General features: G+C 46.4%; 2 protein-coding genes across 4 annotated transcripts in view; both read left to right on the forward strand.

Annotated features, from left to right (window-relative positions):
* The window catches only part of LPP (LIM domain containing preferred translocation partner in lipoma), a 226,376-nt gene that overhangs the window by 182,759 nt on the left and 27,461 nt on the right, over positions 1-16,156 (forward strand). The gene's annotated exons all lie outside the window — the stretch shown is intronic.
* The window catches only part of TPRG1 (tumor protein p63 regulated 1), a 364,459-nt gene continuing 358,023 nt past the window's right edge, over positions 9,721-16,156 (forward strand). Inside the window, exon 1 of the mRNA XM_061637612.1 lies at positions 9,721-9,727. The gene's annotated coding sequence lies outside the window, so the exon portion shown is untranslated. The remainder of the gene's footprint in view (positions 9,728-16,156) is intronic.

Below are 16,156 nucleotides of genomic sequence, written 5' to 3' on the forward strand. Positions count from 1 at the left end.
TGAATCCCCTCAATGTGTCTAGCTCCCCTACTTGACCTTGTATATGCCAACAGCTACAGAGGAAGGCAAGGCAAGGGTCTTTGACCAGCCAGCCAGCTTCTCCAGGGAGGCTGAGCCCACCCACCCCTCCAGGCCAGGTCAGCCTACGTAAGGCTTCAGTTCATGCTAGCTGCTTGGGGAAACAACATCTCCTGTAGCTGCCGCACTAGGGCCCCTTGGAGGTGTCCAAAGTTTGTAGGCTCTCTTCTTGATTGGACACTGCCTGCTTCCTCTGCAAGCCTCGAGGTCCCACAGAAGTGGAAAAGAGTCTGTGGGGTGGAACTTGGGAGGATGCTGCTGTCCCCTTCTTCTTCTTCTTCTTCTTCTTCTTCTTCTTCAGTGCAAGAGGCACCTGTGCGTGGACCTGAAGGTTCTTGGATCTCAGCTGAGCTCACCCAGTGACCTTCCAAATTTCAAGTCCAAGCATATGGCTTAATAAGCCTTGCGCATGTTCAAAAGTTGTATTGGCCAACGCTCATATCTGGCCTAAGCGGTACGTTAGTTTCATTTTCTGTGCACACAGCTGACTGGAGGCCCACCATGCGTGGCTGGCTGAATCAAAATGCTGTTGATTCAGTAAGCATTCATTTAGAATATGCCCGGCATTTCTCATCAGCCTATTCCACCTGGACTTCCACAGCAATAGGAACAAAATAAGAACATCCACATAAGCCTTCAACGGAGGACAAATTATTGACCTCTGAACCTGAAAATAGCAGACCGGACTTCTCTTTATCCAACATTTGGGTTCTTAGAGGAATGGTAGCACAAAGAGATTTACTTAAACAAATTGCTTTATTATTACACTGTTGCATGAAAGAATTAAGTGTGTGTGTGAGCCAAGAAACCACACTGCTCCTTTTATCTCCTGTATGAAAAGTTCTTTAAGTATCACTTTATCTTAGCGTAAGTTCCCTGTTTTCAATATGATGGCTCTAACCTACCTCCTAGGATATCAGTTACTTATTTTGAGTTTTCATCTCAAAGGTTCAGTGTAGGTAATACTTAAACCTTATTTCACATGGCACGTTTGTGGCAATTTGGCTACATATTTTTAATGTACTGCCAGAAAGATGAGAGGGAGAAGAAAGTGGTAGGCTGGTTCTGTGGGTCCTGAGACCTTTCGCCTAAGGGAGAGCTGCATCGCTCTAGAAACTGTAGCAGAGGAAAAGGCTCACTCAGTGCAAAGTTAAGGGCTGTTGCATCACCGCCACCAACCTGGTGCCTTCCAGGTTTTTTGGATCACAACTCCCAGCAATCCCAGCTGGCATGAACTTCTGGTGGGGAAGGCATCACTAGACCTCGTCCTGCGTGTTTGAAAGTTCTGAGCAAATAGTGGCTGGCTGAGCCATGCTGCAGAATTTACAACTCCCGGGAACGTGGTGAGGATTGTCGTAGGATTAATAAAGTAGGATAGGGATCATAATAGGATTGTTTATTTATTTATTAAATTTATATCCGGCTCTTCCTCCCAGTAGGAGCCCAAAGCGGCAAATGTCAAAAGTGTTGAGCCCTTGAGAGAGGAGCAAAGTAAAAAAAAAAGACCCCCTCTTTTTAGGAATTAGAAGATAATTCACCAATAGGCAAAACAACAACAACCTTGTGGTTTAAGAATATCCCTATAGCCAACAGATATTTCTATCAAACTTTAAAAAGCAGGGAAATTGGGCAGCTATAGTGAATGCACCAGGGGAGCAGGAGACCCGACCTCCTCTCTGAGATATTGTACTGTCCTATAAATTTGTAAAAATGCAAACACAATTTGGATTGGTCTTGCACAGTCCAATCCGCTTCCTGGGTAGCTTGGAAGAATTTGGTAACGTGTGCCTCTGAGAATATTGATCATTTGCATGCTTATTGAGTTCAGTGGGATTTATTTTTCTGCAATCATGCCTAGCATAGGTGAAACAGACCACAGGGGAGAAGAAGAGGGAGGGAGGGCTGGAGTGGGCAGGGGAGGAGAAAGAAGGAAGAGGAGAGGGGAAGAAGGAGAGGAGAGAGGGGGAGAGGAAAGGCAGGTCTGATCATTTACATGCTTATTGAGTTCCAATTGAATTTACTCCCGTGCAATCATGCTTAGGATAGGTGAAACTGACCACAGGGAAGGAGAAGAAGGGGGAGGGGAAAGGGGAAGGAAGGAGGGGGACAGAATTGAAAGGGGACAGGTGATGGGGAAGGAAGGGGAAGGGCAGGAGGGAGGGAGGAGGAGGGAAGGTTAGGTTTGATCATTTGCATGCTTATTGAGTTCAGTGGGATTTACTCCTGTGCAATCATGCTTAGTATAAGTAAAACTGACCATGGGGGAGAAGGGGCAAGGGGGAAGGAGAGGGAAGGGAAGGGAGGGGAGAGGGAGGGGATTGGAAGGGGAGGGGTGGGAGGGCCAAAGGAAGAGGTAGGGAAGGGGCAAAAGGGAGAGTATAGGAGGAAGGAGAAGAGAAGGGCATGTTTGAACATTTGCATATTTTTGAGTTCAGTGGGATTTACTCCTGTACAATCTTGCTTAGGATAGGCAAAACTGACTTGGGGGAGGGGAGAGGGAGGGGGAGGGGAGGAGATTGGGTGGGTGGTCACTGGGCAGAGGGGATGCCCCTTTCCTTTCCAAAAGGAAAACATTGTGAACAGTATCATTCTTTTTCAGGGTTTCTCCCGCCTTGTTATTCTACAGCAGGCACATGTCGCCCCCACCCAAATTTAAACCAGAGCTGTCCCTGGCCACATCCGTACCAGGCCTTTATTTCACTTGAGACAGTCATGGCTTCCCCCAAAGAATCCTGGGAAGTGTAGCTATTGAAGGGTGCTGAGAGTTGCTAGGAGAGGCCCTGTTCCCCTCACCGAGCTACAATCACCAGAAGAGGGGCTGACTATTAAACCCTTCTGGCCACTCTTTTTCTCTCTGTTTTTTACACTTTGAACTCTGGATTCTCTCTGAGTGTTTTGTGTGTCACCTTGAAAATTTAGAGGGTTGTTAAGCCAGCGTTTCTGAGTTCAGGATAATAGGTTTTGTAAGGTTTTGTTTTGAAATGAGCTTATGGGAAACATCAGAATGGCATGGGGAGGTATTTTCAATTTAATATTGTAGAATGTAAAAATCCATACTGACTATGGTATACAGCCACTCTCGTGGTTGTATAATAAAATATTTATCTGACTTCTAGCAATCAGTTAATAAATCCCCATGGAACTGGTGTGGAAAGCACCTTCATGCAATTGAAGGAAAGTTGGGTCACCTCAGATGGTTCACCTGTGTGGGTGCATCTTATTCACTTCCTGAATGATTCACAGCTGAATATGTGAGCAGCCTTGCATTTGAGGTAATATGAAAGCTTTCATCTACAGGGTTGGAATTATGATAGCTGTGCCACCTTTTCCCTTGGGAGTGACTTAAATTGCCTTGATTTAAAATCAACCCACCTTTCCATGTGCCCCAACCTTGCAGAAAGCTGGAGCAATGGTTGGTCCTTAAAACCTCATCCTGGGCAGCAGCAAAAATGAATCTGACCTGGGAGGGGTGTGTGGAGCGGGAAGGAGAAATCACAGACAGGTATGGCTTATCAAGGAGCCCCATCAACTGGCTGCTATTATAGTGGGCTGGGTTTGTTGGATGCATTGATGGAGTCAGGTTCAGAGGAGGGCAACAAGGATGTTCAGGGGACTGGAAACAAAGCCCTATGAGAAGAGACTGAAAGAACTGGGCATGTTTAGCCTGGAGAAGAGAAGACTGAGGGGAGATACGATCGCACTCTTCAAGTACATGAAAGGTTGTCACACAGAGGAGGGCCGGGATCTCTTCTCGATCATCCCAGAGTGCAGGACATGGAATAATGGGCTCAAGTTGCAGGAAGCCAGATTTCGACTGGACATCAGGAAAAACATCCTAACTGTTAGAGCCATAGGACAATAGAACCAGTTATCTAGAGAGGTAGTGGGCTCTCCAACACTGGAGGCCTTCAAGAGGCAGCTGGGCAGCCATCTGTCGGGAATGCTTTGATTTGGATTCCTGCATTGAGCAGGGGGTTGGCCGTGATGGCCTTATAGGCCCCTTCCAACTCTACTATTCTATGATTCAATGATTCTTTGAGTGTTTTACTCTGTACTCTGAACCTAAGAAGTGTAATAATAATAATAATAATTTAATTATTAATGGGACAAATCTGCCAACAACATATTTCTCTAGAGTGTCTCTTACTTATTTATTCATGTAGGTATTTTATATACCACTTCATAATTCAAAAGACACCTCTGAGTGGTATACAGGATCATAAAAATATCACAAATACTTTTTTAAAAGAATTAAAAAATCAGTTTTTTAAAACGTTACAGAACAATTAGATAAGATTCTCTCAAACATTAGTATAAACTGAAGAAACTGATACCTGGGGACCATACTAACTACTAGCAGCTCCAAAACACAGAAATGCAGCAGAGACAACCAGTGCCACCCACCAAATGTTCGAGCTGCTGCTATCTCGTCAAATTCAGCTCACACTGAAAGTTGGTGCAGAGTTGCACACTCTCTGCACCCAGAGCTCCCTGCTCTCACTCGGGAGCCCCCACAGTCACTCCACACACATGCTGTCAGGGATCCCCTTGGGTCGCTCAGCCTCACTTCATGTTCACACAGGATGCCTCCACTCTTTGCTGCCACCAATTCACACAGAATACTTTCAACACCCTCTTAAGGAGCGTGTATAGAAGGCTTTAGGCTTGAGATGGGCGCCAGCACTGAGAGACAGGATAAATCTTTAACTATGTTTGTAGGTTTATTAAAACGTTACTATTTACAAAAGGGAATGCTGATACTTGTTTGGGGGCTTTAAAGGTGCTTGCAGACAGGCTCCAAAGACTCCACAGACACCAGCCTCTTAGTAATAAATAATAAATAAAATTTTATTTGTGAGTCGCCTATCTGGCCGACTGAACGGCCACTCTAGGCGATGTACATTGCCAGAATAAAATACAATATAAAACCCAAAATACAATAATTAAAATTAAACAACATTAAACTAAACAACATTAAAAACTGACCCACCCCCAGAGACCCCATAAGCCTGCCTGAATAGCCAGGTCTTCAAGGCCCGGCGGAAACATGTCAGGGAGGGGGTATGGCGAAGGTCGAAAGGAAGGGAGTTTCAGAGGGTGGGGGCCACAATAGAAAATGCCCTCTCTCTGGTCCGCACCAGCCTAGCTGTTTTAGCTGATGGGACCAAGAGAAGGTCTTGTGTGGCTGATCTTGTCAGGCGGCATAATTCGTGATGCTGGAGGTGCTCCTTCAGATAAACTGGGCCGGAACCGTATAGGGCTTTAAAGGTCAACACCAACACCTTGAATTGGGCCCGGTAGACAACTGGTAACCAGTGTAGATCTACTAACACCGGGGTGATATGATCACGGCGACGGCTGTTCTTAATCAAGCGCGCCGCCGCATTTTGTATCAGCTGTAATTTCTGGACCGTCTTCAAGGGTAACCCCATGTAGAGCGCATTACAGTAGTCTAAGAGAGAGGAGACCAGGGCATGTATCACCCGTGGGAGCAGATGAACAGGAAGGTAGGGTTGCAGCCTCTGTATCAGATGTAATTGATACCAAGCCGCCCGGCTCACTGCCGAGACCTGAGCCTCCATGGACAGCTGGGAGTCAAGAATGACCCCAAGGCTGTGGACCTGGTCTTTCAGGGGTAATTACCCCATTAAACAGAGGTCTATGTCTCCCAACCTTCTCTTATCTCCCACGAGCAACACCTCGGTCTTGTCGGGGTTCAGTTTCAATTCCTTTCCATCCATTCACTTACGGAATCCAGGCACTTGGACATGGTATCCACAGCCAACTCTGGTGAGGACTTGAATGAGAGATAGAGCTGAGTGTCATCCGCATATTGGTGACACTGCAGCCCAAATCTCCTGATGATGGCTCCCAGTGGCTTTACATAGATGTTGAATAGCATGAGGGAGAGGATAGATCCCTGTGGCACTCCACAATTGAGAGGCCAAGGGTCTGAAACCTCATCCCCCAATGCCACCCGTTGTTGTCTGTCTGGGAGATAGGAACGGAGCCATCGTAAAACAGTGCCCCCAATTCCCAATCCCCCCAGATGATCTAAAAGGATACCGTGGTCAACAGTATCAAAAGCCGCTGAGAGATCCAGGAGGACAAGGAAAGTATGTTCTCCCCTATCCAATGTCCTCCTCATATCATCTACCAGGGTGACCAAGGCTGTTTCAGTTCCATGTCCAGTCCTGAAACCAGATTGGAATGGGTCTAGATAATCTGCTTCATCCAAGTGTGTCTGTAACTGTTTGGCCACCACTCGCTCAATAAATAATAATAATAAATTTAATGTATGTGTCGCCTATCTGGCCATTGGCCACTCTAGGCGACGTACATGTAAATAATTAGAACACAATACAATAAAATACAATAATACAATGTAAAAACAATACAGCAGCGAGAACAATACTAGTACAGGGTTAGAGGCGTTTCAGTCATATAAGTTAACCCTCCCCGGAAATCCCAAAGGCCTGTTGAAAGAGCCAGGTCTTTAAGGCTTTACGGAATACATTTAGGGAAGAGGCGTGCCATAGATCTTGTGGGAGGGAGTTCCACAAGGTGGGGGCCGCCACTGAAAATGCCCTCTCTGTAGTTCCCACCAATCTAGCTGTTTTTGTCGGCGGGATTGAGAGAAGGCCCTGTGTGGCTGATCGTGTCAATCACCTTGCCCAAGAATGGTAAGTTAGAGACTGGGCGAAAGTTATTCAACTCTTGGGGATCCAAGGAGGACTTTTTCAAGATGGGCTTTATTACTGCCTCCTTGAGGGCTAATGGCATTGTACCCTCTTCCAAGGATGCATTTACCACTGCCCTGATCCCTTCGCTCAGCCTCTCTTTGCAGCTCATAATGAGCCATGAAGGGCAAGGATCCAACAGACAGGTGGTTGGCTTCACAGTAGAGAGCACCTTGTCCACTTCCTCAGAAGGGAGAGGCTGAAACCGATCCCACCGGACCGGAATGCAACTGGCCGCCTCTGGCTCACTTCCTGTGTCCATGGCGTATGGAATCATGCTCTTCAGGCGTTCGATTTTATCGGCAAAGTGTTTAGCAAATATGTCACAGGAGGCTTTAGAATGCTCCATGGGTTCCTGAGCAACTGGACCGACCAGGCTGCAGACCACTTGGAACAACCTCCTGGGACAACACTCTGCTGACGCAATAGAGGCAGCAAAGAATTCTCTCTTTGCTGCCTTTGTTGCCACCTGGTAGGCAGCTATTGCTGCTCTAACCAGTGTCCGATCGTCTTCAGAGCAGGATTTCCACCACCGGCGCTCTAGTCGTCTCACCTCCTGTCTCAGGCTCTGCAACCGTGGTGTGTACCAGGGTGCTATCTGAGCTCTGTTCAGGGGGAGAGGATGTTTCGGAGCCACCCGGTCTACTGCCCTAGTGAGCTCCCTATTCCACTCCATCACCAGGGCTTTGACCGGGCGTCCTTCGGCAGGCTCCAAATCTCCCAGTGCATTCAGGAATCCATTCGGATCCATCAGGCGCCTGGGGCGGACCATCCTAATAGGTCCTTGTCCCCTGCGAAGGGTATGTGGCATTGAGAGGTCTATATTCACCAGATAGTGATCTGACCATGACACAGGGTTAGATGAAATAGCCCCTATTTTCAGAGCACTTCCCTCCCCTCCCGAGACAAATACAAGGTCAAGAGCGTGACCGGCTACGTGGGTGGGCCCTATACTACTAAGGTGCAGTTCCCAGGAAGTCATGGTTTCCATGAAATCCCGAGGGGCTCCAGTGAGGACGGTCTCGGCATGTACGTTGAAGTCCCCCAAAACCACTAGGTTAGGGGAGAGCACCTGTACAGCCAAGACCACCTCAAGCACCTCGGCCAGGGAATCTGCCGTGCAGCGGGGTGGGCGGTACATAAGCAGAATCCCTAAACTGCCCTTTGGGCCCAACATCCAGTACATGCAAACTTGGTCTCATGGAGAGGGGGGTCTGGTGAAAACCAAAGACCCCCGATAGATGAGTGCCACACCCCCTCCCTGCGTACCAACCCTCGGCTGCTGTGCGTAACAGAAACCGGCTGGGCACATGGCCTCAAGCGTAGGAGCTGAGGCCTCATCCAGCCAGGTCTCTGTAATACACACCAGGTCTGCGTTCTCATCCAGGATCATATCATGGATGAGTGTTGTCTTTTGTGCCACAGACCTGGCGTTACACAACAGCAGTCGAAGGTCGGATGGAGTCCTGCGTCCCCCAGTTTTTGTCTGGTGATGGACAGGCCCGGAACAGGGGATGGATATTACACATCTATCCCTTGTTCCTCTGTACTGATATGGCCTGCCACCCGCACCCTTCCAGGATCTGCCGCCTAGCCTTTTAATATCATGGCTTCCCACCCTCCCCACGGTAGTTCCCTCCGGTCTGCACATACCCCCTCCTCGTCCACCAGTCAGGCAGGCCCCCCACCCCTAGAACGGCACCAGAATGTCCCAATCCAATAGACAGTCCAATCTTCTTTGCTGCTTTGTTGAGGTGACCCGGCCGCTGCCCTCATCCACCGTGTAAAGCCAGAGAGAGCGCTGGCGGTAAACGACAGAATGCTGTAAGTCCAGCTACAGTGGCTTTTACTTCAGGCCAATTTCTCTTAACCTCCACCCCAGCCGATGACACCCACAAAAACGGGTCCAGCTACTGAGGCCAATCTGCCTCTACACCCCAACGCTCCTCTGGTTGCACTCAGGGCTTCTTGGGTAGTTTGAAGAAATGGAAGTGGACTGCCTTCAAGTAGATCCCAACTTATGGCGAACCTACAAATAGGGTTTTCATGGTAAGCGGTATTCAGAGGTGCCTTCCTCTGAGGCTGAGAGGCAGTGACTGTCCCAAGGTCTCCCAAGGCTCTGTGGGGATTCGAATCCTGGTCTCCCAGGTCATAGTCCAACGCTATAACCACTACACCACACTGGTAAACAGGGCTTTGCTTATGAGACAAATAAACATTGCTACAATGAGAAGCATCAGAAGGAGCTAATTAAGGGGAATGATGTGTGGGCGGCCCAGTACAAGCCCACCACTAAGGCACCAGTATTGTGTCAATGACAAGTTGCAGAAATGAAATGGATTGCCTTCAAGTCAATTCTGACTTATGGCGACCCTACGAATAGGGTTTTCATAGTAAGCGGTATTCAGAGGGGGTTCACCATCGCCTCCCACTGAGGCTGAGAGGCAGTGAGTGGCCTAAGGTCACCCAGGGAGCTTCATGGCTGTGTGGGGATTCAAACCCTGGTCTCCCAGGTTGTAGTCCAACACCTTAACCACTACACCACACTGGCCAGGGTCAAAATCGCACTTGTGTCAAAATCGCACTCGTGTCATGGGGAAGACCTTTTTCTCGGGGCAGCCTCTCAGATCTGACTGCATTCTCCTGATCTTCGCCAGACAATGATTTGTGATGGACACCCTGGGTACTGATACACAGGCCTCTGTTCTTCCCTCAGCTATTTATTAATTATTTATTTATTTATTACATTTGTATACCGCCCCATAGCCGAAGCTCTCTGGGCGGTTTACAGCAACTAAAAACATCAAAAACAAACATACAAATTTAAAACACATCTTTTAAAAACAATTTAAAGCACAATTTTAAAACAATTTAAAACACAATTTTAAAAAAATTCTCATCAACCAGCTGTTAGGGCAATGTGGAGAACTGAATTTTTAGATTGGAAAAATTATATATATATATATATATATATAATTTACACACACACACCCCACAAGAACAAAAGTAACTAAAAGGGGTAGTGCCTTCACCCTCGATGTAACCCAAAAGGGTGATGTGTCATGGCTCCAGTTACAGTCCTGCATTTAAAGGCGACCTTACCTAATCCACACTTTCCAAAACTACATGTGAACCAGTAAACGCAGCCGTCCATCAAAATTCACACTTCCATGATTTTTGCAGTCCTCCAGCCAAGTAGTGTGTGCAAAAATGCATATATATATATACACATATATTAATGTAAAGAACATACAAAAGGACATCACATTAAGAAAACCGCTTTGCAAAAATGTATATAGTAGGCAAGATTACATTAAAAATGTGTAGATTAGATACAGAGAATTTTGTAGTAAAATGCTGATGAGTTTCAATGAGGCCTTTTTAAAAACACGCGCACACACACACACTGTTGGAGCAATGTGGAGAACTGAATTTAAGATTGGAAAAATGAGAAACTGAAACTTAAACTGACAGATCTGCCCATCCCTGCCTGGGAGTGTTTCCAACAGTCTCCTCCGACTTCTGCCTTCAAGGGGTCATGCTGAGCTCCAGGGACTTGGGCATCTGGAAGAGATTCTGGTGGGCATACCTCCTGTGCCACTGAAGGTCTCAAGAAGCACCGAGATGGAACATGCAGGACTTAAAAACTCCCCACAAAGTGTTATAGGGAATTTTTCAGTAGGGCCAGGAAGACATTTGTCCTAATTTGCATTCTGATGTGAACCACCAGAGAAGTACATCAACTGAAATGTAGCAATCCTTCAAAAACCACACTTCACTGAATATTATGATGCAGTCCTCCAATCAAAAAATATGTACTTTAGGGGAGAATGAACATAGAAAAATGCACTACATTAGGGAAAACTTTTTTTATTTAGTTAACAAAATGTATATACTGCTTGATTGTAAGAAACCTCTTAAGTAGTTTACAACAGACATTAGAATTATCAGTATTGCTGGGGGAAATTGCATGCAAACATTTGTATTTTGGGGAGAATGCACTCTAAAATGCTGATGAACTTTTGTGAGGGCTTTATTTAAAAACAATCACGAACTGGAAATGTGGCAAACTGAATTTAAAACTGGAAAAATGAAACCTGAGAGAAACCAAAACGGACAGATTTGTACAACCCTATTTCTTGGTGGCTGTATTGTATAAGTTTGGTTCCTTCAGAGGAAATCTCCCCTGCCCTTGCCCCAGGTTGTAAGTGAGCAAGGGACTGTCTGTCTTTGATACCTTACTAGTCCACATGGTGGCTCAAGGCGAGCCACAGTGCAGACAAGACACTTCTTATGCAGGCTGTTGCCAAACTTACTTGTGGTGTCCTAAGAGGGAGCCTGCCTCATGGATCCTACAAGATCTACACTGCCAGACTGTTGTCAGTTTGCATGGCTTAATTGCAGAGAAATATGTTGTTTGAACAGGCATCTTTTAAAAGCAAGACCCGTAGTTCACTGTCTGGACCAGCAGGGTGCTAGTGTTCCTGCCTCCCAGAGAGCACCTAATTCAGTATCTCCTCTTGCCGGCGTGCTGTCAGTCTAACTGATTACACCTCTTGACAGGCCTGAAATCACCAAGATGAAATAATTGCCATTTCTGGCTTATCAGACAATGAATCCTGAAATAATTTGCCCGGAAAAAAGAAGCAGATGAACTGGCCCTTTTAATGAGATCCCCTGAAATGGCTCGTTTGTTTCTGAACCTTCTCTCCTTGCTGCTAAGAGACGCTGGCGAAGATTAAGGCCATTTAAGCCTTAGCTTCTAGCACAGCATAAAAACAATTCTGTTAGTGACTATCCTGTTTCCAGTTGTGCCCATCCAGATGTTTCCGGAGAGGCAGCCAACAGGGCATGAAAGCAATAAGACTCCGGCTACTTGACCACCCCTGCCCCAAGACACACACAGTTGGTGTTCAGTGATATGAACATAGAGATCTCAGTTAGCTACTGGGGCCGATGGAAGTGGTAGTCCAAAATAATTGGAGAACACAGGATGGCAAAGGCTACTCTGTGAATTTGCCTGCTGCTTTTAAGCCATTTGTCCTACCCAGCTGCCATCATGGTAGTGGATTCTAGATCTTATTTATTTTTATTACATTTTTACCCCACCTTTCCTCCAAGGTGGCATATATGGTTCTCCTCCTTCTCCATTGTATCTTCACAACAACCCCGTCAGGCTAAGAAGCTAAAAGATTGTGACTCACTGGGTGACCTTGGGCCAGTCATGGCAGAGCTGGGATTTGAACCCAGGTCTCCCAGGTCTCAGTCCAGCACTCTGCTACACCACCACTGAATGCGTGAAGCCCAGCTTCTGAGTCCCATATCGCCCTCCAATCAATTTCGTTGCATGGCCCTGCATTCCAGTGGGATGTTGAGAGGAGAATTCCCCTTCGTGCTATCATGATTTTATTGGTCTCTGCCACACCCTCCCACACAAAAAAATCATCCTCTCCCATCCCAAATGAAAAGCCTTCAGTTTCTTGACCCTTCCTTTGTAGGGGACAGATTTTATCCCTTTTTGAAATGGAGTGACCAGAACTGAACATACTGTTCTGTATACAGCCACTTCCTAGCCTAGATTTATAAATCACTTTGTTTTACTAACCAAAATTCTCAAGACGGTTGACTAATTATGGCTAGGACTATACCAAATATTTACCCATGAAAGTTAGCAGGGGGGAGGGCTAAAGATGGGCTCCATAAAACTAAATTCCTTCCCCACAAAAAACCTGCTCTTCTCTTCTTTTAAAAAAATTAAGTTTTCCACTCTTTGAGGCAGTTGCTTTCTCCGTCTTTTGACCCTGTTGCTTTGGTACCATTTTCCCTAATTGGCCCCAGCCTATGAGGAACCATAGATTCAGGACTGTCCAAAGAGGCTTTACAACCTGGGCAAAGGACAAGATCCCCCCCCAATCCATGCACAGAAGCCAACCAGACTGGTTACTGTCTCTTACTTAAACACTGGCAGCATCCTCCGCTGCACCCAAGGGCGGGCAACTCACTTAGGGGGCACAGGGCAGGATGCGTGGTACACATAGGCCTGTCCTCCAAAACCTTGGTGCTGCTTCCCAACTCCACCACCACTCTGCCTAACAGTAGGGCCGGTCTTGTTCAATTAAAATGCGCCAATATCGCATCACCTCATTGCTAAACAGATTTGGCTATGTGACAACACCACAAAGCCAATTAAGAGTGAGGACACAAAATGTTGCCCTGACTCTGACTGTGTGTTAGGGAGAGATCTATGGCCAAAGGTGTGAGGAGAGTGCATTTCACATGTGCAAAACTGTTTTGTGAAACATGGGCTGCGCAGGCCACTTGTGCTTAATGTGAGCTTCATGCCTTTATTTTGTTTTATTTTGAAACTGTGGTCTTCCTTTATAAACTTCCGTATTTGGCCTGCTCCTCATTGCTGTTTGGATAATTTTTTATTAGGTGTTGATTGAAAGTGATATAAAGCAGGGATGGGTCTTGCTCCAAACTTGTGTTACCTCCCTTCCTGCTGTTAGGAAACACTCCCCCCCTTCCCCAGTTCCTCCCTAACAGCTTGGATTTCCGCAAGGGTCCCTCACCTGCAAGACAAAAACCAGAGCCGACAAGCTCACGGCAAGCAGACGTGAGAAGTCACCCCCTAGAGAGCCTGTTTTGACTCGAGCCGCATCTTCAGCCATCTGGTAACAACAAGGCTTCCTAAATCACTGCTTGGGCTGTTTATTTCAGACATCAATATTATTTATGTATATAATCAAATCTCTATAAACAGCAGCAGCGTGTGTTCAGGAGCCTACCGGAATGAATCTCAGCACAAGAGAACATACCAGCAGTGCAAAACTTGAAAGGGATAGAATAAAACCTCCCGCAAGCTGTCAACATTTGAATAAAGTTGTCCTTATTTAGTACTGCCCTTACCAAGAAGCATGGTCTCAATCCAGCACTCTTGATGTGCAGTGTACATGTGGAACATGCCCACACAGATAGTGGAAGCAGGGTTGTCCTTATGATTTGCCATATCACTCCCGCACACCTCTAAATATTAACCAGTGGGGTTTTTTCCCCTTTCATAGAATCATAGAATAGTAGAGTTGGAAGGGGCCTATAAGGCCATCAAGTCCAACCCCCTGCTCAATGCAGGAATCCAGATCAAAGCATTCCTGACAGACAGGTGTCCAGCTGCCTCTTGACTGCCTTGTGTTGGAGAGCCCACTACCTCTCTAGGTAATTGGTTCCATTGTCCTATGGCTCTAACAGTTACGAAGTTTTTCCTGATGTCCAGTTGAAATCTGCCTTCCTGCAACTTGAGCCCATTATTCCGTGTCCTGCACTCTGGGACGATCAAGAAGAGATCCCGGCCCTCCTATGTGTGACAACCTTTCATGTACTTGAAGAGTGCTATCATATCTCCCCTCAGTCTTCTCTTCTCCAGGCTCAACATGCCCAAGTCTTTCAGTCTCTCCTCATAGGGCTTGGTTTCCAGTCCCCTGATCATCCTTGCTGCCCTCCTCTGAACCTGTTCCAGTTTGTCTGCATCCTTCTTGAAGTGCGGAGACCAGAACTGAATGCAGTATTCAAGATGAGGCCTAACCAGTGCTGAATAAAGGGGAAGTAATACTTCACACAATTTGGAAACTATGCTTCTGTTAATGCAGCCTAATATAGCATTTGCCTTGAGGGAAGGTGGAACCTCAGGGCCAGGGGCCAAATCTACCTTCTGCCATTCCTGTACTTTGTGTCCACACAATCCTAGGTTCATTCCCTGGCATACCCAGTTAAAGGGAGCAGGAAGCATAGAATCATAGTAGAGTTGTAAGGGGCCTATAAGGCCATTGAGTCCAACCCCCTGCGCAATGCAGGAATCCAAGTCAAAGCATTCCCGACAGATGGCTGTCCAGCTGCCTCTTGAAGGCCTCCAATGTCAGAGAGCCCACTACCTCTCTAGGTAAATGGTTCCATTGTCGTATGGCTCTTACAGTTAGGAAGCTTTTCCTGATGACCAGTCGAAATCTGGCTTCCTGCAACTTGAGCCCATTATTCCATGTCCTGCACTTTGGGACGATCGAGAAGAGATCCCGGCCCTCCTCTGTGTGGCAACCTTTCATGTACTTGAAGAGTGCTATCATATCTCCCTTTCATTAGTGTTTCTTCTGGAAGCGACTTATTTTTATTTAATTATTTACTGCATTTATATCCTGCCTTTCCTCAAGAAACCCAGGGTGGCATACATGGTTCTTTTCCCCCAGCTTCATTTTCATTCTCACAACAACCCTGCAGGATAGGTTGGGTGGAGAGACGGTGACTGGCCTCAAGGTCAACCAGTGAGCTTCATGGCTGAGTGAGGATTTGAGGCCTGGTCTCCCAGGTCCTAGCTCTCTTAACTGCTGCAAAGCACTGACTTCCAAATTCACATGGAAATGTTGCTTTAGAGGAAGGATGAAAATTTTGCCTGATAAAAATTGCATCACATATTTCATTCCTCTATATTAGGGATGGGATTTGCTTGTTGGTGCCTGATCAATTGCATTCCATTGAACTGTCAGGTGGTTCCATTTGGGGTCAGTTATTTTTCTGCTATCCTTTGCTTGTACCATTCTGATTTTTCCTGTTCTGAAAAATAATGATACTGTGAACAGTGTTTTCCTTTCAGAAAGGAAAGCAGCTTTCCCTCTGCCAGTGCCCACTCACCCACCCAATCCCCTCCTTCCCCTCCCCTCCTTCTCTCTCCCTTCTCCCTCTCCTTCTCCTCCCAAATGGTATTGGGTCTTTCTCCCTAGCCCCCAGCCCTGGAGAAAAGCTAGAGATCCTTTAAGGAAAAGCAAAGAGACAGGCTGTTCAATTTCAAGCTGAGCAAAGCAAGGACAAGGCCTGGAAAGCAAATACCCAGGCATGTCAGTTTAAACTTAGCAAAGCTAACACACAGGCTGTTCAATTTCACAAGCAAATACAGGCTGCACAGTTTAGTTTTAGTAAAGCAAATGCTCAGGCTGGTCAATTTCATGTTAGGAAAGCAAAGACACATACCTGTCAATTTCTAGTTAGCAAAGCTAAGTTGGATTTTTTTTTAAAAAAAATCAGGTATTAGGAAAAGACAGGAAACTTGCAGCATTCTGGATGAGTCTGCAAAGACAGTGAACCTGTGAACTATTGGGAAATCCAGTGCCAAGTTTGATTTTAGCAAATTTCTTGCCCATCCCTACTCTATACCAACCTTCCCCATTCTGGTGCTGTTAGAAGCATCTAAGAAGAGTCCTGCTGCTGGATCAATCCAAAGGCACCTATCTTCCCCCCCCCGCTCATATTGGCCAGCCCTATTCCCCAGTGGGAACCTTGCAAGCAGGTTACGA

This window comes from Rhineura floridana, chromosome 7 (genome assembly GCF_030035675.1).
Source record: "Rhineura floridana isolate rRhiFlo1 chromosome 7, rRhiFlo1.hap2, whole genome shotgun sequence".
NCBI classification, from domain to species: Eukaryota; Metazoa; Chordata; class Lepidosauria; order Squamata; family Rhineuridae; genus Rhineura; species Rhineura floridana.